This window comes from Scyliorhinus canicula, chromosome 6 (assembly GCF_902713615.1).
Source record: "Scyliorhinus canicula chromosome 6, sScyCan1.1, whole genome shotgun sequence".
Taxonomy (NCBI): domain Eukaryota; kingdom Metazoa; phylum Chordata; class Chondrichthyes; order Carcharhiniformes; family Scyliorhinidae; genus Scyliorhinus; species Scyliorhinus canicula.
The window spans coordinates 40,023,390-40,047,762 of NC_052151.1; the positions used below are offsets into that span (position 1 = coordinate 40,023,390).

Consider the following 24,373-nt stretch of genomic DNA (forward strand, 5'->3'; position numbering starts at 1 on the left):
CAATTCGGACACGTCATGATGCCAACGTCAGCGCGTTCCATGCGCCAACGCACATGCGCAGTGTGGTTGAATGACGTACGCACCTGCGCAGGCTGGTCGTCGGTTTTGCCGTCCCCTCGGTCGTGGCGCGCATGCGCTGGAGCGTGGGAAATGTACGCTAACTGGCCACTCTCATCAAGACTCAGGCCCTGCATTTGTGTGATGGCCTGCACCCTTTCTGCCTCGTGGGGGGTTAGCTTTGCCGTTTCTGCCACCCTGATGTGGGAGTACCGGTTGTTAGCATGCTCGTGGCGAACGCACGTTTCGATGGTGATGGTGAGCTGCTTGACTTTCAGGAGCTGCTGGTGAAGGGAATCGGAATGGACCCCGAAAATGATCTGTTCCCGGATTATGGAATCAGTTGTCGAGTCACAGTGACATGACTGCACGAGGATGCGGAGATGGGTCAAAAAGGATTGGAAAGGTTCATCCTTACCCTGAAGCCTCTGCTGGAAAACGTACCGTTCAAAGCTCTCGTTTACCTCTATGTCGCAGTGGCTGTCGAATTTCAGCAGGACCGTTTTAAATTTTGTCTTGTCTTCGCCTTCAGCGAATGTAAGTGAGTTGTCGATGTGGATGGCATGGTATCCGGCTGTGGAGGGGAAGAGTGCAATCTTCCTGGCATCCGATGTGGCCTCGAGGTTGGTGGCTTCGAGATAGAGCTGGAACTTTTGTTTGAAGATCTTCCAATTTGCACCGAGGTTGCCCGCGATGCGGAGCTGCGGAGGAGGGCGGATGTTTTCCATGTCACCAGATGGCTGTTTGCTGGTCAATGCCGATTCACTCAATTTTCAGCATCCATACCTGGTAACATGATGTGTTGGGCAGGCTGGGTCTATGTGGACTGTGTTTGATGCAGTGTGGTGAGAGACAGACTTCCAACACTTTCAAAATCTAACTATTTTACATGTCCAACTGTGGGTTGACACTATGCTGACTTGACTGGAGACCTGATGCTAGCCTGACCAAACCTACTGACTACCACATGGTGTTTGCACTGGCTATGCTCATGAGCTCTGACTGTCTCAGAGGCTGGATCCCGAGAGAGCGGGAAAACTGGTGCCCTCTGGCTTTATAGTGGTCGTGTCCTGTCTGGTGATTGGCTGCTCTGTTCTGTGTGCTTACTGGTCATCCTGTGTGTCAATCACTGCCTGTCTGCACTCCTTTATATACATGGATGCATATTGTGACAGTGTACTGATCTCATGCTACAGGTGGTTAAAGAAAAATAAACAACTTGGCACAAAAGATATCAAGCTTGTCATTTTTAAGCTTTATGAGGTTCGCCTTTTTCAAAGAGACCAACAATGGAATTTGACACTTACGGTGTCCTGTTTCAGCAAAGTTTTTCCAAATTCTATTTCCCATTTAAGAGGCCTGATCAGCCTGAGTTTTCACAATATTACAGACAGGAAAACCAGGTGAGCTGATCTCCTTCCTCCCATCTTCAGTGTGAGCAGCTAGGACATTTTGATGTCAAAGTGGATATTCCTGTCATATTTATTTAGTGTAAAGGGTTTTAATATCCTGGAGTTGAGAATCGCAGCAGCATCACCCAACATGTTCTGAAAAGCAAAAACTTCTTGAAGAACTAGGTATTATGTGAGATAGAAAGCAGGCAGGTCACTCTTAAGATTCTATCCCACAAGATTCCACTATCAGCACAGGAATGCTCTCATTGATATTGCCCCATCTGTGTCTCCAACAGCATCAATAATAACAACATTTTATGGAACATGAACGCAACAAGTGGTTTGGCCGTGTTCCAACTGTTTTATTTGGAAGGGTTTCAGTTTGTACAGCTGGTGAGTCATCAATCAGCACCGCTTCAGAGGTCCTGATGGAGCTTCTTGACCATAACATGTTCTGATGACTTGGTTTACAATAAAATAACAAGCCAACTAGTAATTATGCCCCAATATATTTTCAACCTGATAATGTGCAAGTAAAATACCGGGTCAAGGGAGAGTAAAAGGTTTTTACTCCTTCATATAACACGAACAATAGAGTGCACCAAATATTGATTTTGCATAATATTGTTGCACGGAAAATGTCATGATTGACCCAATGGATTAATCAACAAATAATAAAAGTATGACATGAAAAATGAAATGAAAACTGCTTATTGTCACAAGTCGGCTTCAAATTAAGTTACTGTGAAAAGCCCCTGTTCGGGAAGGCTGGTACAGGAATTGAACCGTGCTGCTGGCCTGCCTTGGTCTGCTTTCAAAGCCAGCGATTTAGCCCTGTGTTAAACCAACCCCTATGGAATTAAGAATTTGGACGAGGCGTTCATCCGAGGCAGGTAGATTGGAGGCCACGAATGCCACATGGGCATCAACCTGGCAGACAAATCCTGCTGGGTCACATGGAGTGGTGACTGACCTGGGAGAGAGTGCCAGCAACGATGAGTTCCTTGCCTGGGGTGTATACCAGCTGGAAGCCGTATCGCCGGAGCTTGAGAAGAATACATTGGAGGCGAGGCGTCATGTCGTTCAGGTATTTTTGTATGATATTGACCAGCGGTCGATGGTCTGTCTCGACGGTGAACTGAGGGAGTCCGTAGACATAATCGTGGAATTTAACGACACCAGTCAGAAGGCCCAAGCACTCCTTTTCAATCTGCGCGTAGCGCTGCTCGGTGGGGGTCATCATACGTGACGCGGATGCAACGGGGGCCTATGACGAGGCCTCATCACGTTGAAGTAGCACTGCTCCAATGCCGGTTTGACTGGCATCCGTAGAGATTTTGGTCTCCTTGGCTGGATCAAAAAAAGCTAAGACCGGGGCCGTGGTCAGTTTTGCCTCGAGTTCCCTCCATTCGTGTTCGTGGGCAGGGAGCCATTGGAAGTCTGTCATCTTCCTGACCAGGTTCCTGAGAGCCGTGGTATGAGAGGCGAGGTTAGGGATGAATTTCCCTAAGAAGTTGACCATGCCCAAAAAGCGGAGGACCGCCTTCTTGTCCTCCGGTGTATTCATAGCCTTGATGGCAGCTACCTTGTCCGCATCCGGCTGCACACCCAATTGGGAGATGTAGTCTCAAGAGGAATTTAAGTTCTGTCTGACCAAAGGAGCATTTGGCCCTGTTGAGGCTGAGGCCATGCTCATGTATCCGTCTGAAGACGCGCTGGAGGCGATTGACATGCTCCTGCGGAGTGGTGGACCAGATGATTATGTCATCGACATAGACGCGAATGCCTTAAATGCCTTCCATCATCTGTTCCATAATCCTATGGAACACTTCTGATGCAGAGATTATCCCAAACGGCATCGGATTGAAGCAATATCTTCCAAAGGGGGTATTAAACGTGCAGAGTTTCCTGCTGGATTTGCCAGAATCCCTTTGAGGCGTCGAGTTTGGTAAAGTACTTGGCGTGAGCCATCTCACATGTGAGCTCTTCGCGCTTGGGAATGGGATAGTGCTCTCTCATAATATTGCGGTTGAGATCCTTGGGATCAATGCATATTCGCAGTTCGCCGGAAGGTACGGAAGCGTGTCCATGCCCTTGAAGACGTTGTGGTATTGGTTAATAATGGTGTCGAGCTGTGCCCTAAAATCAGTGTCCTGAAAGGCAGACGCGTCAGCAGGAGAGTGTGAACCCTCTGAACTAGGTTCAACAGCTTGCATGCCTGTGCACCAAGCAGGGAGGCTTTCGAGGATCCCACGATTTTAAAGGGAAGGATGGCTTTGCGTGACTTGTGCGTCACTTCAAGTTGGCATGAGCCACTGGCAGCAACGGCACTGCCATTATAATCTAATAGCTGACAGGCTGATGGCAGGATGGCTGGTTTGACACAAAGGCTTTGGAGGTCAGACCGCGCAATGAGATTGGCGGAGGCACCAGTGTCCAGGCGGAATCGGATTTGGGACCGGTTGACTGTAAGGGTGGCACACCACTCATCGTCCAGATCGATGCTGTATACCGATAGAGGCTGGACTTTTTGCTTCGGGGGCATCCTGTTTTTAGTAATGATACCGACTCGAAAAGGTGCCTTCGGGTCCTCAGTGTCAATATCGGGCAGCAGGTCAGAAGCGGGTTCGGTGACCGTGGGTTGAATGGCATGGTCATCCCTGCGAGGCTGGCTGGAGCTGCGAGAGTTGGCAGGCTGAGCAGACCTGCATAAAGCAGCATAGTGGCCAAGTTTGCCACATTGTAGGTAGCATCGGGATTTGGCAGGACATTGGCACTTTAAGTGGGCGGAGGCACAGTTGCCGCACGTTGTAGCGTCAGCACGCGCGCTTCGCCACCGCGCATGCGCGGTGTGGTTGTACGTGGTGCGCGCATGCGCGGTGTGGTTGTACGTGGTGCGCACCTGCGCAGTGCGATCATCGCCGTCCCCTCATTCAATGCGCGCATGTGAGGAAGGCTGCGAAAAGCGCTCAAAATGGCCACCGTCATCCAGGCTGAGGCCCTGGAGTTGCTTGATTGCTTGTACCCGTTCTGCCTCGTGGGGACCTTGCCGCACTGTTTCAACCGCTTGGTTGTGTGAATACCGATTAGTGGCATATTCATGCAGCACGCAGGTCTCGATGGCAATCTCTAGGGTGAGCTGCTTAACCTCGAGGAGCTGCTGGTCCGACTGAAAACCGAAAACTATCTGGTAGCGTATCATGGAGTCGGAGGTGGACCCGTAATTACAGGACTGTGCAAGGATGCAGAGGTGGGTGGGCAAGGACTGGAAAGGTTCATCTTTACCCTGCAAACGCTGTTGGAAGACATAGCGCTCGAAACTTTCATTCACCTTGATGTCGCAGTGACTGTCAAATGTGAGGAGGACCGTCTTGAATTTTGATTTGTCTTCACCATCAGCAAAGGTGAGAGAGTTGAAGATGTGGATGGCGTGGTCCCTGGCCGTGGAGAGGAAGAGAGTGATCTTCCTGGCGTCTGAAGCAGCTTCCAGGTCTGTGGCTTCAAGGTAGAGCTGGAAGCGTTGTTTGAAGATCTTCCAGTTGGCCCCTGGGTTACCGGTGATGCGGAGCGGCAGTGGCGGGTGGACGCTGTCCAGTCTGCAGGATGGCTGTATGTTGGTGGAAGGCAGATCACTTGCAGGTAGTCTAAGAAGTCCTAACATCAACTACCGGTACCATGATGTGTTGGGTACTCTGGATCCGTGGAGATAGTGTTTACCTCGGCAGTAACACATACAGGCTACCAACACCTGAAATAATTCAACACTATTTTATTAAGCTAGAAACTGTTGAACATAGTGTCGACCCACAGTGAAAGTATGTTAGATTAAACTAAAGACCTATGCTTATCCTAACCAGTCTATGCACTCAGCACATGGTGAAGATCTGTGCTGCAAGCTGTGAGCTCGGTCCTTCTGAGAGGCTGCATCCCGAATGAGCGGGAAAACTGATGCCCTCTTTCTTTATAGTGAGTGTGCTCTAACTGGTGATTGGCTGTGGTGTTGTGTGTGTTGATTGGTCTTGCTGTGTGTCAATCAGTGTGTGTCTGCACCATGATATACTGGTGTATATTATGACAGCCCCCACCCAAGGCCTCAGACTTCCCCATATCCCTCCAGTCCACCCCTCCCCCCATTGATCCTCTCCACCACCAAAGAGAAACAAAAGAAACACTCGCCATCGCCATTCCCCTGTCAAAACCCACCCCAAATTGTCCATTCCATACACTTTACAATGAACACAAAGCTTCTCTCCAAAATTATGGTCACATTCTTCCCAGTCCATGATCCCTCAAAGTCCATCGCCTCCTCTGGCGAGTCAAAATAAAACTCCGGCTTCTGATGTGTCACCCACAAGCGGGCAGGTTACAAAACCCCGAACTTCAGCCCCTTCTTAGATAGGGCAGCCCTTATCCAGTTGAACTCGGCCCTTTTGATTCGCCAGCTCCGTACCCAGGTCCTGAAAGACTCCCTTGCCAGGTGCATTTCTTGATCTGCCTTGCTCATTTCAGAATTTTATCCTTGTCCAAAAATCGATGCAGGCTCACCACCATCACCCTCGGTGGATCCCCCACCTGCAGTTTCCTCCTCAAGTGCCCTGTGCGCGCGATCCACCTTGAGGGCCCAGTCAAAGGCCTTTTCCCCCCCATCAACCTTTCCAGCATGCTTGCCACATTCTTGGCGGCATCCGTTCCCTCAATGATCCTCAGATTCTGCCTCCTGGAGCGGTTCTCACGGTCCTCCAATTTCTCTCTTTTGGCTGGTCAACACCATCCCCAGCTCAGTCTCCAGCGAAGCCAGCCGCTCCTCATGCTCCCTCAGACTTCTGAATCGCCAGGCCCAGAGCCTCCTGCTTCACTCTCTCAATCGGCTGCACCACCTTGGCCAAATCCTCCAGAGCCTCTTTCCTCTGCTGCTGGAAGTTATCGTTTAAAAACTCCACCAGCTGCTCCATCGACCACTGGGTGGGCAGTGTGCCACCTTGCCCTCAGCCTTCTTCACCTGTGGCACACTACAAAAACCTTTTTGCTCCAGCTGCTCTCTGTCTCACGTGACACTTCTTGTCCGCTGATCCATATGGCGGTCTCACCAGAGGAGTATTACCTTCCGTGGGCACTCTCACACCTTTTGCCCTAGAAAGAAAATCCCCAAACGGGTGGGGAAGGACTGAAAAATCCACCGAACTTTAACCATGATCTTACTGAATGACCAACAGGTCTGTTTGGATTCGCTAGCTTTCGGAGTGTAGCTCCTTCACCTGATGACACCGGTATCTCCACATCAGTACTGAATGACGGAGACGACTTGAACGGGTATATGTGGCCTACTCCTTCCTGCTCTTATTTTGTAAGGAGCTGACTTGATTGGAATTCATTTTCCGATCCAAAAATAAAGTGATTTCATTTGCAAGTCTTATGCAACTGGCTTTAGCTCTGGACATCCAAGCCAGATAGCATGATAATTACTTTCCCATGTGGGACAACTGCGCCCTGTAGGAAGGAATATAATCTGTCATTCGGAGTAACAGTCTTACAAATTGAGAAAATTGCACTTGTTCATTGGGCAGAAGGGGACATTAGGTCAGGACAAACAATTTTACAACAAAACCTTATTCATTAGCAGGATCTCTAACGGAAAACAAATTATTGTAACAAGTAAATTCAGTTGCAAGTGCTCAGAGAGATTAGATTTCCTATTAGAAAACATACTGGACCCACCTGAATTGAACACCTAGCTTGCTCAATTCAGTGGCTAGAAGATCACTTGGTGCTAAGTGAGCATATTTTGTGCCCTCTAAGTGATCTTTTCTTTCCTGGACTCTTTTTTTTTTTTAGAATTAGAACAGTGCAGCACAGAACAGGCCCTTCGGCCCTCAATGTTGTGCCGAGCAATGATCACCCTACTCAAGCCCACGTATCCACCCTATACCAGTAACCCAACAACCCCCATTAACATTATTTTTTTAGGACACTAAGGGCAATTTAGCCTGGCCAATCCACCTAACCAGCACATCTTTGGACTGTGGGAGGAAACCGGAGCACCCGGAGGAAACCCTAGTTGTTTCGCTTACAGAGTTGTCAAAGCTTAAAATCAATTTAAGCAGGGGAAAGGAGGAAGGAACAGGAAGGAGAACAAAGAACTGCAGACATGCAAACATTATGCTTATGTTTTAATAAAGTTTTCTTCATCTGGTTCTTCTGGAGCAGCCAAAGTAGGGGTAAAAAACATTACAGGGCTGCAAGTAAACAGCAATGTTTCAGAATCTACCATCTTGGAGTACCATTTGTTTATATTAGAGTATGTAAATGATTGAGAATTAAATCAATCTGTCAACACATAGTCTGTGGACTTTAATACAAAATGTAGAGTGCAGTAGATTTCTCGTTTTTATTCTGTAAATTGAGATCTGCATATTGCAACATATTTGCAATTTACATATTGAAATATTCCTAATTGTGCAATTCTTTTACTTAATACTTTATTTTTATTTTAATGTTTGTCGAAAACTATTATGAATGATTACCTGTTTTATTGAATCAGCATTACAATTCGATACCCACCGCCAAGATTTTTCAATAAACCAATTATCTATCTAAGCTGGTCCTGAAAACATAAGAACAAACCAAGAAGTATCAAATATGACAAGAGACAAAATTAAGAGATCACAGATCCAAGACATCAGTACCAGGCTTCCTCAAGGGACTGCTGTCCTTAATATTCAACCGATTGCATTCCCTTAAACTCCAGAGAAAATTAACGGGTAATTTCATTAAAGTGTCAATAATGTTAAAGGATTCAATAGGGTAGTACAGAGAAATTATTTCCTCTGCTGGGGGTATCAAGAATGAGGGGACATACTCTTACAATTAGAGATATATCATCCAGGATTGAAATCAGGAAGCGCTTCTCACACAAAGGGTAGTGAAATGTGGAATTCTCTGCCCCCCAAAAGACAGTGGATGCAGGGATAATTGCAGCTTTCAGGCTGCTCTATAGATTTGTTAGGGGTATGGAGCCAAGACAGTTAAATTAAGTTAGTATGCAGATGAATTTAGGATGCAGATCAACTAAGAACTAATTGAATGGTGGAGCAGGCTCAAGGGGTTGAATTGCTTATACTTCAACAGACAAGTGGCCAGTAACAAATCTTCAACAATACCATCACCATGCTTTTCACCATCTACTTCTGGGAATTGGCACTGGTCAGAGTCTTAACTGGAATAGCTTTATCAACAGAAACTACAAAATCAGGTTAAAGGCTGAGTGCTTGAGCCCATCTCGACTTCAAGCCTGTCCCAACATTTAAAAGGCTCATGGTAGGGAAGCTCGGTGGAATGTTCATCATTTGCACGGATGGGTGCATGTTTGACAACACCCAGCACAGACTTCAGGAATGTGGTGACTAGGGGCTTTTCACAGTAACTTAATTTGAAGCCTACTTGTGACAATAAGCGATTTTCATGAAGACTAATGTACAGTGACCAGTATGCAAGACCTAAAGAGTGTATTTTGTTTATGTTCATGGGACATGGGCATCACTTGCTATGCCAGCATATATTGCCCATCCCTAATTTCCCTTGAGGGGGCAGTTAAGAGTCAACAAGGACATTAGTGAACCATATGGGTTTTTACAACAATCGACAATGGTTTCATGATCCTCATTAGACTTTTAATTGCAGATTTAAATTCAAATTTCACCATCTGCAGTGGCAGGATTCAAACCCACGTCGCAGAGCATTACCCTGGTTTCCTGGTTTACTAGTCCAGTGACAAAACCACTGCCACCACCTCCTCAACAACTCACCAAGGCTACTTTGATTGCACTTCCCTGTCCTGATCTGTACTACTGAGAATAGCAGCTAAGTCATGGGCACACCATCCTGACATGGACAACAGATCACTGTTTCTATTTCATTGTGGCTCAGTTTTTCTGGGCTGCCCAAGACACACAAAACTGCTGTCCTTTTATGTCCTATCTTAACTATGACTTGTTCTGCACAACATGAATTTGCCAAATGGTTGAGCAACATGCAACAACCAGTTGAGCGAGTTTTCCCACATTCATAGTGATGGATTCCTTCACCTTTGCGAAGACAATGCGGGACTTGCATTTGATGGGAATGCACATCCATGTGCTTGTTCAACATTGCTAGCCTATTCACCAATATAATGCTCAAAGGAAACCAGACATTTGCATCATGTCACGATATCATGGTGATCTATTGCCATTGCCTTAAGCTGTATTCACTGAACTTATGAACTTGGCAACTCATGCAGTTGAGTTCATTTTTGATGACATGTAAGCCCAAATGGGATCCCTTCTCGCACTAGCTCTCGCTAACATCTTCACTGGAATAACCCCTACCTTCCTACTCATGGCATGTTTCTGATACATGAATTATAGTTTTCTGTATTTGAACCTGCATGCAACACCTTACACACCTGAACATGGTCCACCCTGCACTCAAATTCACCTTTGAAATGGTGCCAATCAGCACCCTTTTCTTGATGTACTAGTTGAGAACCTATGAATTCTCTACTATCGGCTACCACAAGCCCACCGTTTTGCCGAAGGTTTCGGTAGGTTGGAAATGAGCAATTTCTCTTCTCTTAAAGGGGAGGCAGAGAGCAGAAAACCACAGACCAGTCAACTTAGGAACATAACTAGGAGCAGGAGAAGGCCATCTGGCCCCTCCGGCCTGTTCCGCCAGTCAATGAGATCATGGCTGATCTTTTGTGGACTCAGCTCCACTTTCCAGCCTGAACACCATAACCCTTAATCCCTTTATTCTTCAAAAAAAAACTATCAATCTTTATCTTAAAAACATTTAATGAAGGAGCCTCAACTGCTTCACTTTGCTTTACCACTCATCTTAGTGTTGTCTGCAAACTTGGACACATTACCCTTGCTCCCCAACTCCAAATCATCTATGTAAATTGTGAACAATTGTGGGCCCAACACTGGTCCCTGAAGGACATCACTAGCTACTGATTGCCAACCAGAGAAACACCCATTAATCCCCACTCTTTGCTTCCTATTAATTAACCAATCCTCTATCCATGCTACTACTTTACCCTTAATGCTATGCATCTTTATCTTATGCAGCAACCTTTTGTGTGGCACCTTGTCAAAGGCTTTCTGGAAATCCAGATATACCACATTCATTGGCTCCCCATTATCTACCGCACTGGTAGTGTCCTCAAAACATTCCACTAAACTAGTTAGGCACGACCTGCCCTTTATGAACCCATGCTGTGTCTGCCCAATGAGACAATTTCCATCCAGATGCCTCGCTATTTCTTCCTTGATGATAGATTCCAGCATCTTCTCTACTACCGAAGTTAAGCTCACTGGCCTATAATTACCCGCTTTCTGCCTACCTCCTTTTTTAAACAGTGGTGTCACGTTTGCCAATTTCCAATCCGCCGGGACATCTGTCACTGGGAAAATGTTGGAAGCTTTGGAAACAATTCAGACAAGGTTTACTGGGCTGATACCTGGGATGGGAGGATAGATTTATGATAGAAGGTTGGACAGTTAGGCTTGTATTGCTGGGGTTTAGAAGTGTAAGGTGACTTACTTGAAACACAAGATCCTGAGTGGCCTTGGCAGGGTAGCTTTGGAAAGGATGTGGGAGAATCTAGAACTAGAGGTCACTTTTTAAAAATGTGTTGCCCATTTGAGACAAATGGAGAAATGTTCTCTGCCAGAGGACAGCGAATTGTTTGAAATGTTCCTCAACAAGCAATGGAAGCAAAGTCTTTGAATATTTTTAAGGCAGAGTTGGATAGATTTTTGATAAGAATGGAGTGAAAGGTTATTGGGGTAGGTAGGAATATGGAATTGAAATTACAATCAGTTCAGCCATGATCTTATTAATGGAAGAGAAGGCTTGAGGGGCCGAGTGGCCTACTCCTGCTCCCAATTCACATGTATGTTCCACTTAATAAAAGTGGAATTAATGTTCCAGGTTAATAAAACATTGGGATTCCTACTGTTCCACACACTATAAAATTGGCTTTATTGGGAATCTTTTAAATCGGGCCCGAACTTGTTAAGTGACTGCAGCAGTCCAAGGACAAGACGTACCATCTTCTCAAGGCAAAATATGGATGGGTAATAAATGTGACCCTCCCAGCTACGCCCACTGAAAACGTATTTCTAAAAATTAGAAATTAACTGAGAACCACATCAACAAACATGCATGTCAGATTATCTTCTTCTGTTCTCAAGACTTCCTAAAACCATTAGCAAATACCCCAACTTCATGAAATTGAAATAAGATTCTTTCAAATTCATAATTCAAAGAGACCTTCTTTGCACATTTCTCAGTTCCTGTCTTTCAACTCAAGCAGTGTTGACATTAGAATCTTATTAAAATTTTGCCAAATGAATGTGCCTTTATAATATACCGGAGGTCTCCATGACAGAAACAGTAATGCAGGAAGATTTTCCTCCATGGAGTTAAGCAAATGGTAGAACAGAGATTGCGTAACCTATATACCACATGCTCCTGATGTAGGAGTCCTTAAATTTTCTGATTACCTACAGACACCTTTTGGAATCTTTGAGACTCGAGTATGAAACAGTTAAGCGGCAGAATAGAATTAGAACTGATATTAGGGAAAGGCTTCCTGTTAAATTCTGAATTAATAATGGCAGACATTTAAAGGGTTTATTGAACCCTTCAGAAAACAGGCCAAAACCAATTTTCAGGACCCATAGAAGGGAGTGAAATGTTAAATTAAAGCAATTTTGGAAGTTTTTAAATATATGTAAATATATGAGCTGTGATTTTCTTATAACCCAGGGAACCCCAGGACCAAAGTTATAGTTATGAAGAAGTATTTGGAAAATTGGAATTTCACTGGACAGGGAAAAAAAAAAAGAGGTGGACAACAGGTTTTTAAAAATAATGCAGGTAACCACAGTGAATGATCATTTTCACTAGTGTTCAGATACTGTAATAAGGTGGCAGAGACTCGGAGGGAAAATGAAGAAAGAAGTCAGAAGAATTGTTAGCAATATTATTAGAATATGGACAGCTTTATCATAAGTGAATATTGAGACAGACTTATTTAAAATAAAATGCATTGTAACTGAAAAAGAATAGAGTACAGATAGAGAAACAAAAAAAAAGGTAGATAAGCTCCTGTTGAAACTAGCATGCCAAAAATAGTAACCTGGTATGCAGTAATTCTTATGATCTACCATTTAGAGCAACCGATGAACAGAATTTACATACGAAAATGAGTGCCATTGGGGACCAAGTTCATTTCAATATAGTGTTATCAAGCTTTATTTTACATGCGCACTCTTCTCCTAGAGCACAGATTAATGAAATACACAGGGCAATACATACCAATAATTTACGCAATAAAAAACCTGCAGTTCAAGAGAACCATCCTATTCCTGTCAAAAAACTTACAATTTAAAATGGGGGGGGAGGGGGGGGGAAAGAGGAGAAGATAGTATATTCATTGGTCTCATTATATGGAGGAAACATATATTGTGTAAAGTGTTTCATTGCCTTCATGCAGCCCAAGGTATGCATTTCAAAAACAAAATGTAGAATATTTACTGCTCAGTTTTATCCAGTGCTAAACACCACAAATTCTGAATGATGGGTGCAAGCTGAATTGAACTATCAACAGACATAACTATGAAATATTGCATGGCATGTTTCAGAAACTTGAACAGTGGCAGTTTCCAAGGTGATACATCAAACTAAGTAAGAGGCAGGTGATAGGTGATGTTAGTCACGTTAGTGAGTTATAGCAGTAATTTGGCCACAAAATTTGGTCTTGCACACAGTGCATAACAGTAAACCTAAATAGGGTATATATAAAGTTATGAGTTTTAAAAGATCAGATTAGTGTTAAGTAAATTTTAAATTGGATTAATTTTTCAAGCGCTTAAAAAGTGGAAGTATTTTTATTTTGCACCCTTCGTAACTGGTTTGTCACTTCCACATGTATACTTAAATCATAAAGAGGCTGGGTGAATATGCATTTACTGTAGATCCTTGCAGTACCTTCTCTCCACTTCCTGAGATGCTAGCCTGAGACTTGGCAAACTTTCTGGCCTGGATGAGAACTAATACTGGGTGACAGATTCAGTTTTAGTAAGATTCCAAACAGACTACAGCAGTAACATGAGCAGTTTAGCTGCATTCCTACCATGCAGCTTTAAGAATATGGATTTTTGCAGAACGGTCTCGGAATATTGGTATGGAAGTCACTTGGATACTACAACTCGAGTGAAAATGTTAAACAAAAATGGCAGGAATGAATATACTACCTTAAACCTCATTTACATTTGATGAAAGTAATTCAATTACCATAATTGATATGCTATTATTCTACAAATAGAATAGCAAATTGCATGATGAAAAGACAATATCCATTTATACGAGACAGCTAGGTTATACAACAATATTCCATCACATTTTGTTTCACTGCCAGCTCTCCAGGGGCACTAACGTCAATGAATGTGACTACCTGGAATTTCATGCAATGAACTGAGACAAACTAATTTACTTACTAAACAGTCATGCATAATGATTTGTCTCGGCCCATAATAAAATATAAATGTGCATTACCCTATTGTAAAAAGAGGAAATCTTACACATTAGTTTGAAGAAATATGCATAAATTGGTGCAATCTGAGCTGGTCTATATTTATATAGAAACTGTTCAAAAAGGTGATCAAGGGACAATAAAACTTTCAATAAATGTACAAATGTCATACAGAAATGTAGTATGCAAAACTATTTACTAAAAGTGTAAATGTATCCACAGAAAATAGACCACATTAAAGTCGACCAATGAGGGATCTGTTCAGAAGGGAGGCAGTTTGTTATCTGGTGGTGTAATCTGTCCTTATACCAGATTAATCTGTACTCAAAAGAATGGATAAGAAAAGAGATTTAAAAAAAACTTTTTTAAAAAAGACGCACACCCTAAAAAGTTTTCTACAAATGATGACAGATGTGTATATGGGTCATATTTTCCAACCTTGTGAATACATTTAGATCTCAATCCATGCAAAGATTACTTCAGAAGAGAAAATTATTTTGGCTGTTTTCTCTAGACACAATAATTTGTAAACATATGAAAGTCTCTACTCTTTTTTTCCAACTACCTAACTCTCTCAAGATAAAAGATTTGTTCACAAGATTGGTCTGTAAAGCCAAGCAAAGTTTTACAGGCAGTATTATTCCCAGGTTAGATGTAATGGTGATACACTAATGCTTTTACCACCCTCTCCCCACCACCACTAAACTAGGTACTTGACACTATTATAAAAAGACCACACAACGTTAGGCCATAAATTGTAAAGATTCATTCAAAGTCACACTTCAACTTCTGTTAATAAGCTCATGCAATTTCAAATTACTCAAAATGCCTGTTAATCAATTGCATATTAGCAGATTAAAAAGGATAAAAACCTTCATTTGTGTAATAAGTCTTCTGGCATTCTGACGATGCCAATTTGTCTTGGTTTATTCTGTCAGCATATACGCTCATTTCCTCATCAATATTCATGCCTTTGATGGCACTGTCCCATTCCATCAACACTTCAATGATAGCTACAATGTAGGCCAAGGGCAGATGCTCATATCAGACATAAAACACCAAAACTTAAAATATGCACCTACCCGTATCAACCAACAATTTATATAGGGCTAAGATATGGGACACGGGGAAACTATACAGTTTAAACAATGAGATTTCATTTTGAGACAGTTCAGGATTCATTTTAACTGCAGTTCACATTCTTCTGGTTAACGTCTTTTGTGTTGGTTGAGATGCAATTCCAAGAACTGTCTCCATTGCAGACGAAACGTCAGGTTTACAGCTGTCAAATAAACAGTATAATCCAATTCATATCATCTTGCTGACAGCAGATTTGGCAAAAAGTCTTCAGTTCACTAACCTAGAAAAGGAAAAAAGAAGGAAAATTATATGAAAAGCTCATCTTAACTTCTTCTTATGCTCCAGATGCTCCAAACATTCACACCTACTTTGAGGTAACACAGCACAAATTTACTGATAGCAATGTGTAATTTATTTTAATAATGATGGACCTTTTAGACAAGCAAGCTACTAGAAATATCCAAACCTTCTTTTGACTACTGTGAGGAGAGTAGTGTTCTCCATATTAAGAGAGCCAAGTTAGATTTTGCTGTCAAAAGCGCATAAATGCAACACAAGATCAACGTCAAAACTAATTTATGGCTTAATTTACATAGAATACTTTGGTCACAAGCAAAGTACCCTTTTTTTGGGGAGTGCACAGGTGATTTTTGCATCTGGCCCTTTTAAATTTTTCAGCCCAGGAACTTAAAGGTGGCAAACTGTATGGCCTGCGTTGGGCTTTTTGCACAACCTACAAGAACTTTGCAGCACAGGAACAGGCCCTTCGGCCCTCCAAGCCTGTGTTGATCATGATGCCTGTCTAAACTAAAACCTTGCGCTCTTCCGGGGTCCGTATCTTTCTATTCCCATCCTATTCATGTATTAATCAAGAAGCTTCTTAAATGGCGCTACAGTATCTGCTTCCACCACCTCCCTTGGCAGCGCATTCCAGGCACTCACCACACTGTGTAAAAAAAAAACACTTGCCTCGCGCATCTCCTCTAAACTTTCCCCCTTGCACCATAAACTTAGCAATTGACTTTTCCACCCTGGGAAAAAGTATCTGACGATACACACTGTCCATGCCACTCAATTTTGTAAACCTTTATCAGATCGTCCCTCCACCTCTGTCGTTCCAGTGAAAACAATCCGGTTTATCCAACCTCTCCTCACAGCTTCCCCTGCAGACCAGGCAACATTCTGGTAAACCTCTTTTGTACCCTCTCCAAAGCATCCACATCCCTCTGGTAGTGTGGTGACCATAATTGTACGCAATATTCCAAAGTAGCCTCACCAAGGTTCTGTACAGCTGTAACATGACTTGCCAATTTTTGGACTTCCGGTGGCGGGACATGTAGTGTGTGGTTGCACACAGGGCAGCACTGGCTCAAATTCATTGGTTTGGACACGTTATACCCGTTAGTGGGGTAGTTCCAGGAGGAAAGTAGTGGAGAAGAGGGAGAGGTTCTCCCCAAGATTGCCATGCCCATTGGCTACCAGACCCAGAAAAAAAACAAAGAGCTGGCTCAGGAATTGGTGGGGGACCTGTGGTGCAGCAACAATGCGAGAATGGTGGAGGTGGAAGGGTCTCCGCCAGTGGGAAAGGCCCAGATGGAACAGTTGATGGCCACCAAAGACGAATTTGGGCAGCAAAGGGAGGAGATGTACAGTGGCTGATCAAAGGCCATTGAGGGCGCACTTCTGCGAGGACTGATGGACCGTATAGAGAATTGCTGCGAGGCACGAAGCAAACGGGAGGTGGTGCCAACTAGAGCGATCGGATCATGTCCTTAGAGGCGGAGGTCCTGGGGTACCTATGCATTGTTGAGGGTGAAGGTAGAGGAGCAGGAAGATAATAATCTTTATTGTCACAAGTAGGCTTACATTAACACTGCAATGAAGTTACTGTGAAAAGCCCCTAGTCGCCACATTCCGGCACCTGTTCGGGTACATGGAGGGAGAATTCAAATTACCTAACAGCACATCTTTTGGGACTTGTGGGAGGAAACCGGAGCACCCGGAGGAAACCAACTCAGGCATGGGGAGAACGTGCAAACTCCACACAGACAGTGACCCAAGCCGGGAATCGAACCTGGGACACTGGCGCTAAGAAGCAGCAGTGTTAACCACTGTGCTACCATGGTGCCTATCAGGAGGTAGTGAATCTTTGCAACTCTTCTCCAGAGAGCAGTGGAGGCAGGGTCAATAAATATTTTTAAGGCAGAGATAGATAAGATTCTTGACCAACAAGGGAGTCAAAGGCTATAGGGGTAGGCAGAATGTGTTACGGCCAAAATCAGAGCACCATAATCTTACCGAATTGTGGTACAGGCTCGAGGGGCCGACTCCTATTCATGACATGTATGCTAATATATAGGACAGGGAAAAATCCTACAACTGTCAGCAAGTTGTATGGTGTAATTTTGGCCTATTCACCTGACAGGGAGAAAATAAATTTACTCTTCTGAAATATTTGGAATCATCTTTTACCCATGTGCTGCAATCTCTATTGGAATCATAGAAAAGTTACAGCACAGAAGGCGGTCATTTGGCCCATCTTGTCCATGCCAGCCCTTGGACACCCAGCTGCCCTTTCTAATCCCACCTTCCTGCACCCAGTCCATAGCCCTGTAGCTTAGAGCACTTAAGGTGCAGATCCAGGTACCTTTTAAAAGAGTTTAAGTTCTCTGCTTTCACCACCAATGTGGGCAGCGAATTCCAGACTCCCTCCCACTACCATCTGTCTAAAAAGTTTTTCCTCATGTCCCCTCTACACCTTCTGCCACTTATCTTGAATCCATGTTGCCAGTTCTAGAATTCTCCAGCAGGGAAAACAATTTTATTCTGTCCATCCTATCTTCTGGGAAACAAAAATGGCAAATAGATTAAAGTTTTGTAAAATAAAAAAAGAAAATGCTGGAAAAACTCAGCAGGGCTGGCGGACAGATAAACAGACAATGTTTCTCTCCAAATATGAAAATCTCTTATTGTCACAAGTAGGCTTCAAATGAAGTTACTGTGAAAAGCCCCACATTCCAGCGCCTGTTCGGGGAGGCTAGTATGGGAATTGAACTGTGCTGCTGGCCTGCCTTGGTCGGCTTTAAAAGCCAGCGATTTAGCCCTGCGCTGAACCAGCCCCTGGTACTCCTTCTGTGCTGTAACTTTTCTATGATTCCAATAAAGATTGCAGCACATGGGTAAAAGATAATTCCAAATATTTCAGAAGGGTCAATTTATTTTCTCCTTGTCAGGTGAATAGGCCAAAATGACACCATACAACTTGCTGACAGTTGTGGGATTTGTCCCTGTCCTATATATTAGCATACATGTCATGAATAGGAGTCGGGCCCTCGAGCCTGTACCACAATTCGGTAAGATTATGGGGCTCAGATTGTGGCCGTAACACATTCTGCCTACCCCCTATAACCTTTGACTCCCTTGCTGGTCAAGAATCTCATCTATCTCTGCCTTAAAAATATTTATTGACCCTGCCTCCACTGCTCTCTGGAGAAGAGTTGCAAAGATTCACTACCTCCGGATAGGCACCACGGTAGCACAGTGGTTAACATTGCTGCTTCTTAGCACCAGTATGCTGCCAGACCGGTCAGGGGCTGGTTTAGCACAGGGCTAAATCGCAGGCTTCGAAAGCAGACCAAGGCAGGCCAGCAGCACGGTTCAATTCCCATACCAGCCTCCCCGAACAGGGGCCGGAATGTGCGACTAGGGGCTTTTCACAGTAACTTCATTTGAAGCCTACTTGTGACAATAAACGATTTTCATTTCATTTCAGATGGGAGTTTGCCAGCATTTTCCGTTTTTATTTCAGATTTCCAGCATCCACAGTATTTTACTTTTAATATTTATAGATTCTTTTGAATGTTGAAGACTGATGATTGGAATACAGGAAGGAAATTGGTGGTTTACAGTCTACTTAGGGAGTTGAACAATGAATTAACTTACAATCTTTCATATTGACCAGTGCCTGATCAGTGGCAATTGTAGTTTGAGCATCGCAATACTTTTGGCAGCTTGATTTGAGACTAGACTTTGTGGACTGACAAACACAGGAAGTTTGATTCACTGGGTAATAGATATACCATATGGCCGTGAAGGACCTAAACTATTTTGGAATGTTAACTGGGCGACCTCATCTAATATCTGTGGTCAACTGATTCTGATGAAGCCCCAAGGCCATTGGACCTGAATGCATCATTGCTATGATGGTACCAAAAACACAACTGAATATATTGCACTTATAGAGCCATTATTCCTGGGCCGGAGAAAAGATATAACAAAGTCTCACCATAAACAATTAAAGGTTTATTCAAAAACACGAATGAGTCAGGATTGGCAGTTCTATTATTCTTAGTGAATAGAAGGATGCCTTACGTTGAAAACTAAACAGCCATAGAAGTAAATATATTGTAGTCCATGATTTGGTAACATTGGACATTTTAAACCCTGCCAATAATTACAGCAATTCTTCTTGTTTAAAGTACATCAGATCCCAGTGTGCAGAACAGCAACTAATTAACAGGTTAGATGATCTCCCAGCAGTGAATTCCACAGCTAATCTGAACAAACAATTGCCCTGAAGTGACAAGTCAGATGTAAAATGTAAAGGGAAGCCATCCATTTGCGGCACACTAATCTCTATGGTGCTGCCTCCCAACTGGGATGCAAGAACTTTCAAACGTGAAAGACTTTGTGAACCTTAGGTGAAAGTGATTTGGGAGCCGTTAGCTGACAATGTTTTTAAAAATCTCGTGCCGGTTGTCCTCTAACAACGTTGGACATGGCATCGAGAAAGGCTGTCCAGTATCCAAGACTGGGACAGGACCAGAACATGTGGGCGTGGTTGGCCAGGCCTCCCTGGCACCATTCACATTGTCCTCCACCTCCGGGAAGAACCCGTGTTCTGGTCAAGTGTGCCCTGAGCACTACCTTCAGTTGTGTTAGGCTCAGCCCTGCGCATGAAGGAGGTGCCCTTATGCAGCTTTGATTAAGAGTCCTTCCCCTATCTCTATGCTCAACTTCTCTTCCCACTTTTCCCGTATCTTGTCCAGCGGAGCCCATAATAATAATAATAATAATAATAATAATAATAATAATAGCTTATTGTCACAAGTAGGCTTCAGTGAAATTACTGAGAAAAGCCCCTCCAGTAACACTGTAGTTTCCTAGCAGAGGAAGTTCTTTAGTTGTATGCACCGCAGCCCATTCTCTTCCGGGAGCTGGAGCTAGTCTGTTAGTTCCTCCAGGGTCGCTACTCTGCCGTCTATGTATAGGTGCCCTACTGTCAGTACCCCTTAATTCTGGCTCCACCTTTAAAAGAAGCATCTATTGTTGCAGGGGTGAATTTATGATTTTTGCAGATGGAAGCCATAGTGCACATTACACCCAGATTGAACTGGCGCCTGATTCGGTTCCACATCCTCAGCATGGCCACCACCACTGGGTTTCTCAAGTTGGGGGGTACTGGGAATGGGGCTATGGTCAGTGCTCGGAGGAATGTCCCTGTGCAGGAGGCCTCTTCATTTCTCACCGACTCTGCCTCCAGCTCTTTGATCCACCCCATACCAAGAAAGCCCCAAGTCTGTGCCGGACAATCTGACCCTTATTTTGGAGCATAGGTGAGGTACTAGTATTGATCTCAGCACCTCTGCGACAAGGAAAAGGAAACCACATTCTGTTGTACCGAATTACTAGTCCTAAATCCTGGTTCAAGTACTTAGGCATCAGCTTACAGCAAACGACATTTATATAGCATCTCTATTATAAGAAAATGTTCTTGGCGTTTACAGCAGCATTGGGATGAGTTTCATGTCCGCACATTGGATTAGTTTTATTGCCTCGTGTACCGAGGTACAGTGAAAAGTACTGTTCATTCCATACATGAAAAAAAATAGGACATAAATACATAGGCACAGGCAACAGGTGAGCTTACAGTGTGCAGTACTACTCAGTAGAGAATATGGGTCACGAGATCAGTTCAGTCAATAGGAGAGTCATTCAGGAGTCTGGTAAAAGTGGGGAAGCAGCTGTTTTTGAATCTATCAGTGAGCGTTCTCCGGCTTTTATATCTCCTGCCCGATGGAAGAAGTTGGAAGAGTAAATAACCCGGGTGATAGGAGTCTTTGATTATGCTGCCCACTTTCCCAAAGCAGTGGGCGTGCAGACAGTCATGTGTGTATAGAGAGTATAGTAGGGGGCTAAGTACGTAGCCTTGCGGGGCACTGGTATTGAGGACTATCGTGGAGGTGGTGTTGTTTATTCTTACTGATTGTGGTCTATGGGTGAAGAAGTGGAGGATCCAGTTGGATTGGATTGGATTGGATTGGATTTGTTTATTGTCACGTGTACCGAGGTACAGTGAAAAGTATTTTTCTGCAAGCAGCTCAACAGATCATTCAATACATGGGAAGAAAAGGGAATTGAACAGAATTCAAGAAAATACATGAGAATACATAATAGGGCAACACAATATATACAATGTACTACATAAGCATTGGCATCGGATGAAGCATAAAGGGTGTAGTGTTAATGAGGACAGTCCATAAAAGGGTCATTTAGGAGTCTGGTGACAGTGGGGAAGAAGCTGTTTTTGAGTCTGTTCGGCCGTGTTCTCAGACTTCTGAATCTCCTGCCCGATGGAAGAAGTTGGAAAAGTGAGTAAGCCGGGTGGGAGGGATCCTTGATTATGCTGCCTGCTTTCCCCCGGCAGTTGCAGAGGGAGGAACAGAGTCCTAGGTTTTGGAGCTTTGATAAGAGCTTGGCTGTGATTATGGTGTTGAAGGCAGAGCTGTAGTCAATGAATAAGAGTCTGGCGTAGGAGTCCGTGGTGTTGAGATGCTCCAGGGATGAGTGTAGGGCCAGGGAGATGGACCGGTTGTGGCGCTATGCAGTGGATCAAGGCATTCTGGGAGTATGGACTTTACGTGTCTCATGACCAACCTCTTGAAGCACTTCATAATGATCAGTGTCAAGGCCACTGGACGGTATGTGTCGAGGCACATTGCCTGGTTCTTCTTTGGTTTGGGCCGACTTGCACAGTAGCTTCCCGGCTCAGATTTCCCCTCCAGCTATGGGTACACGGGGAAGACTTTGCTCTTGCTCAGGTTGAGTTTGTAAATCGAGAAGGCTCTGAACTCCATTGGAGTTCCATTATTCCTTCCAGGCTGGCTAAGGAGTTTGAGACGAAGAGGAGCAAGTCATCCGCATAAATCGAGACTCTGTGCTCCATCTCTCCCCTCTGGCTGCCTCTCCACACGTTCGTTGAACTGAGAGCAATAGTCAGTGGCTTGACTGCTAGGACAAATAGCGGCGGGGATAATGGGCGTCCCTGACCTGTGCCTCTGTCCAGCAGTATTCAGATCTTGTGGTCCATGGGAGTGCTGTACAGTAGTTTCACCCAAGAGGTGGACCCTGTCCAAACCCAACCGTTCCAGTACCTTCATGAGGCACCGCCATAAGCCACCTCCATTAGACTCTGAAGGCCTTCTCTACATCTAGAGACATGATTATATCTTGTGTCCCCTCCGAGTGGGGCCATAATTACGTTCAGCAGGCGCCTAATGTTCACCGTTAGCTGACTGCCCTTGACAAAGCCCGCCTGATCCTCCACACCTCTGGCACGCAATTCTCCTGTCATCTCGCCAGGACCTTCGCTAGGGCTTTGGCGTTGGTAATCAGGAGTGAGATGGGTCTGTATGAACCGCACTCCGTTGGGTTTCTGTCTTTTTTAGGGATCAACAGTACAGAGGCTTGCGAGGGCAGCCGGGTCCCTCTCGAAACTACCCCCCCACTCCCCCCAAGCTCCTGGTAAAAGTCACAAAGGCCTTGTGGATTTTGTCTGGCGCTGTGACTAGCTTAATGTTTCTGTTCTTCACCCGTGCTATCTTCCTCGTGGCTGCCTGCTTTCTCAGCTGGTGAGCCAGCAGGCGGCTGGTCTTGTTTCAGGAAAAAGTCCCCAGTGTCTGGCGGAGTTGATGCAGTGCTTTCCCGGTGGAGAGCGGGTCAAATTCGATTTGTAGCTTTTTGCTCTCCAACAGTAGTAGTTCCACGATTGGGGCTGTGGAGTACTGCCGATCCATATCCACAAGTCTAGGAAAGAGGACCTGTTTAGAGATTATAAAGAGCTAGGATTCAAATTAAAAAACAGGTCCTCAAGGGTCATAATCTCCGGATTACTGCCCGAGCCACGTGCAAATTGGTATAGGGAGGCAAGAATAAGGGAAGTTAACACGTGGCTGAAAGAGTGGTGTGGGAAAGAGGGGTTCCTTTTCATGGGACACTGGCATCAGTTTTGGGACAGGGGGGACCTATACCGTTGGGATGGTCTCCACCTGAACCGAGCTGGGACCAGTGTTCTGGCGAAAAGAGTAAATAGGGTGGTCAATAGGACTTTAAACTAGAGATTGGGGGGGGAAGGGAAAGTCAGGGAACCAAGAGGTGAAGGAATCAGTGGGAAGCGTAGCTGCTTAGGATTACAAAAAATCACGAAAAGACAGAGCTCAGGAGAGGTTACGATGGTCCCCATCTCACAAAATATGACACAGTGTATGGAAAGGCTCAGTAAACCAAGGTCCACCACACTAAGAAAACAAAAAGGGACAGTCAATAGGGAATTAAAGGTGCTACCTGTATATTTAAATGCCCGCAGTGTACGGAACAAGGTAGATGAGCTTGTGGCCCAGATTGTGACTGGCAGGTATGATGTGGTAGGCATCACAGAAACATGGTTGCAGGGGGTTCAGGACTGGCAGTTAAACATCCAGGGATTTACAACCTATCGAAAAGACAGAGAGGTGGGTAGAGGGGGCGGGGTTGCCTTGTTAATTAGAAATGAAATTAAATCAATAGCACTAAACGACATAGGGTCAGACGATGTGGAGTCTGTGTGGGTAGAGTTGAGGAACCAAAGGCAAAAAAACCATAATGGGAGTTATGTACAGGCCTCCTGACAGTGGTCAGGACCAGGGGCACAAAATGCACCACGAAATAGAAAGGGCATGTCAGAAAGGCAAGGTCACAGTGATCATGGGGGACTTCAATATGCAGGTGGACTGGGTAAATAATGTTGCCAGTGGACCCAAAGAAAGGGAATTCATTGAATGTTTACAGGATGGCTTTTTGGAACAGCTTGTGATGGAGCCCACGAGGGAACAGGCTATTCTGGACTTAGTGTTATGTAATGAGCCAGAATTGATAAAAGATCTTAAAGTAAGGGAACACTTAGGAAGCAGTGATCATAATATGGTAGAATTCAGTCTGCAATTTGAAA

The 24,373-nt window shown here is 44.4% G+C and overlaps 1 protein-coding gene across 2 annotated transcripts in view; it reads right to left on the reverse strand.

The window, feature by feature from the left end:
- Positions 1-12,721: 12,721 nt before the first annotated feature.
- foxo3b (forkhead box O3b) overlaps positions 12,722-24,373 on the reverse strand; it is a 146,319-nt gene continuing 134,667 nt past the window's right edge. Inside the window, exon 3 of one of the 2 annotated variants that reach the window (XM_038799211.1) lies at positions 12,722-15,388. The gene's annotated coding sequence lies outside the window, so the exon portion shown is untranslated. Of the gene's footprint in view, positions 15,389-17,891; positions 17,951-24,373 lie in introns of those variants that run through there. The other variant, XM_038799212.1, reaches the window with a different exon arrangement.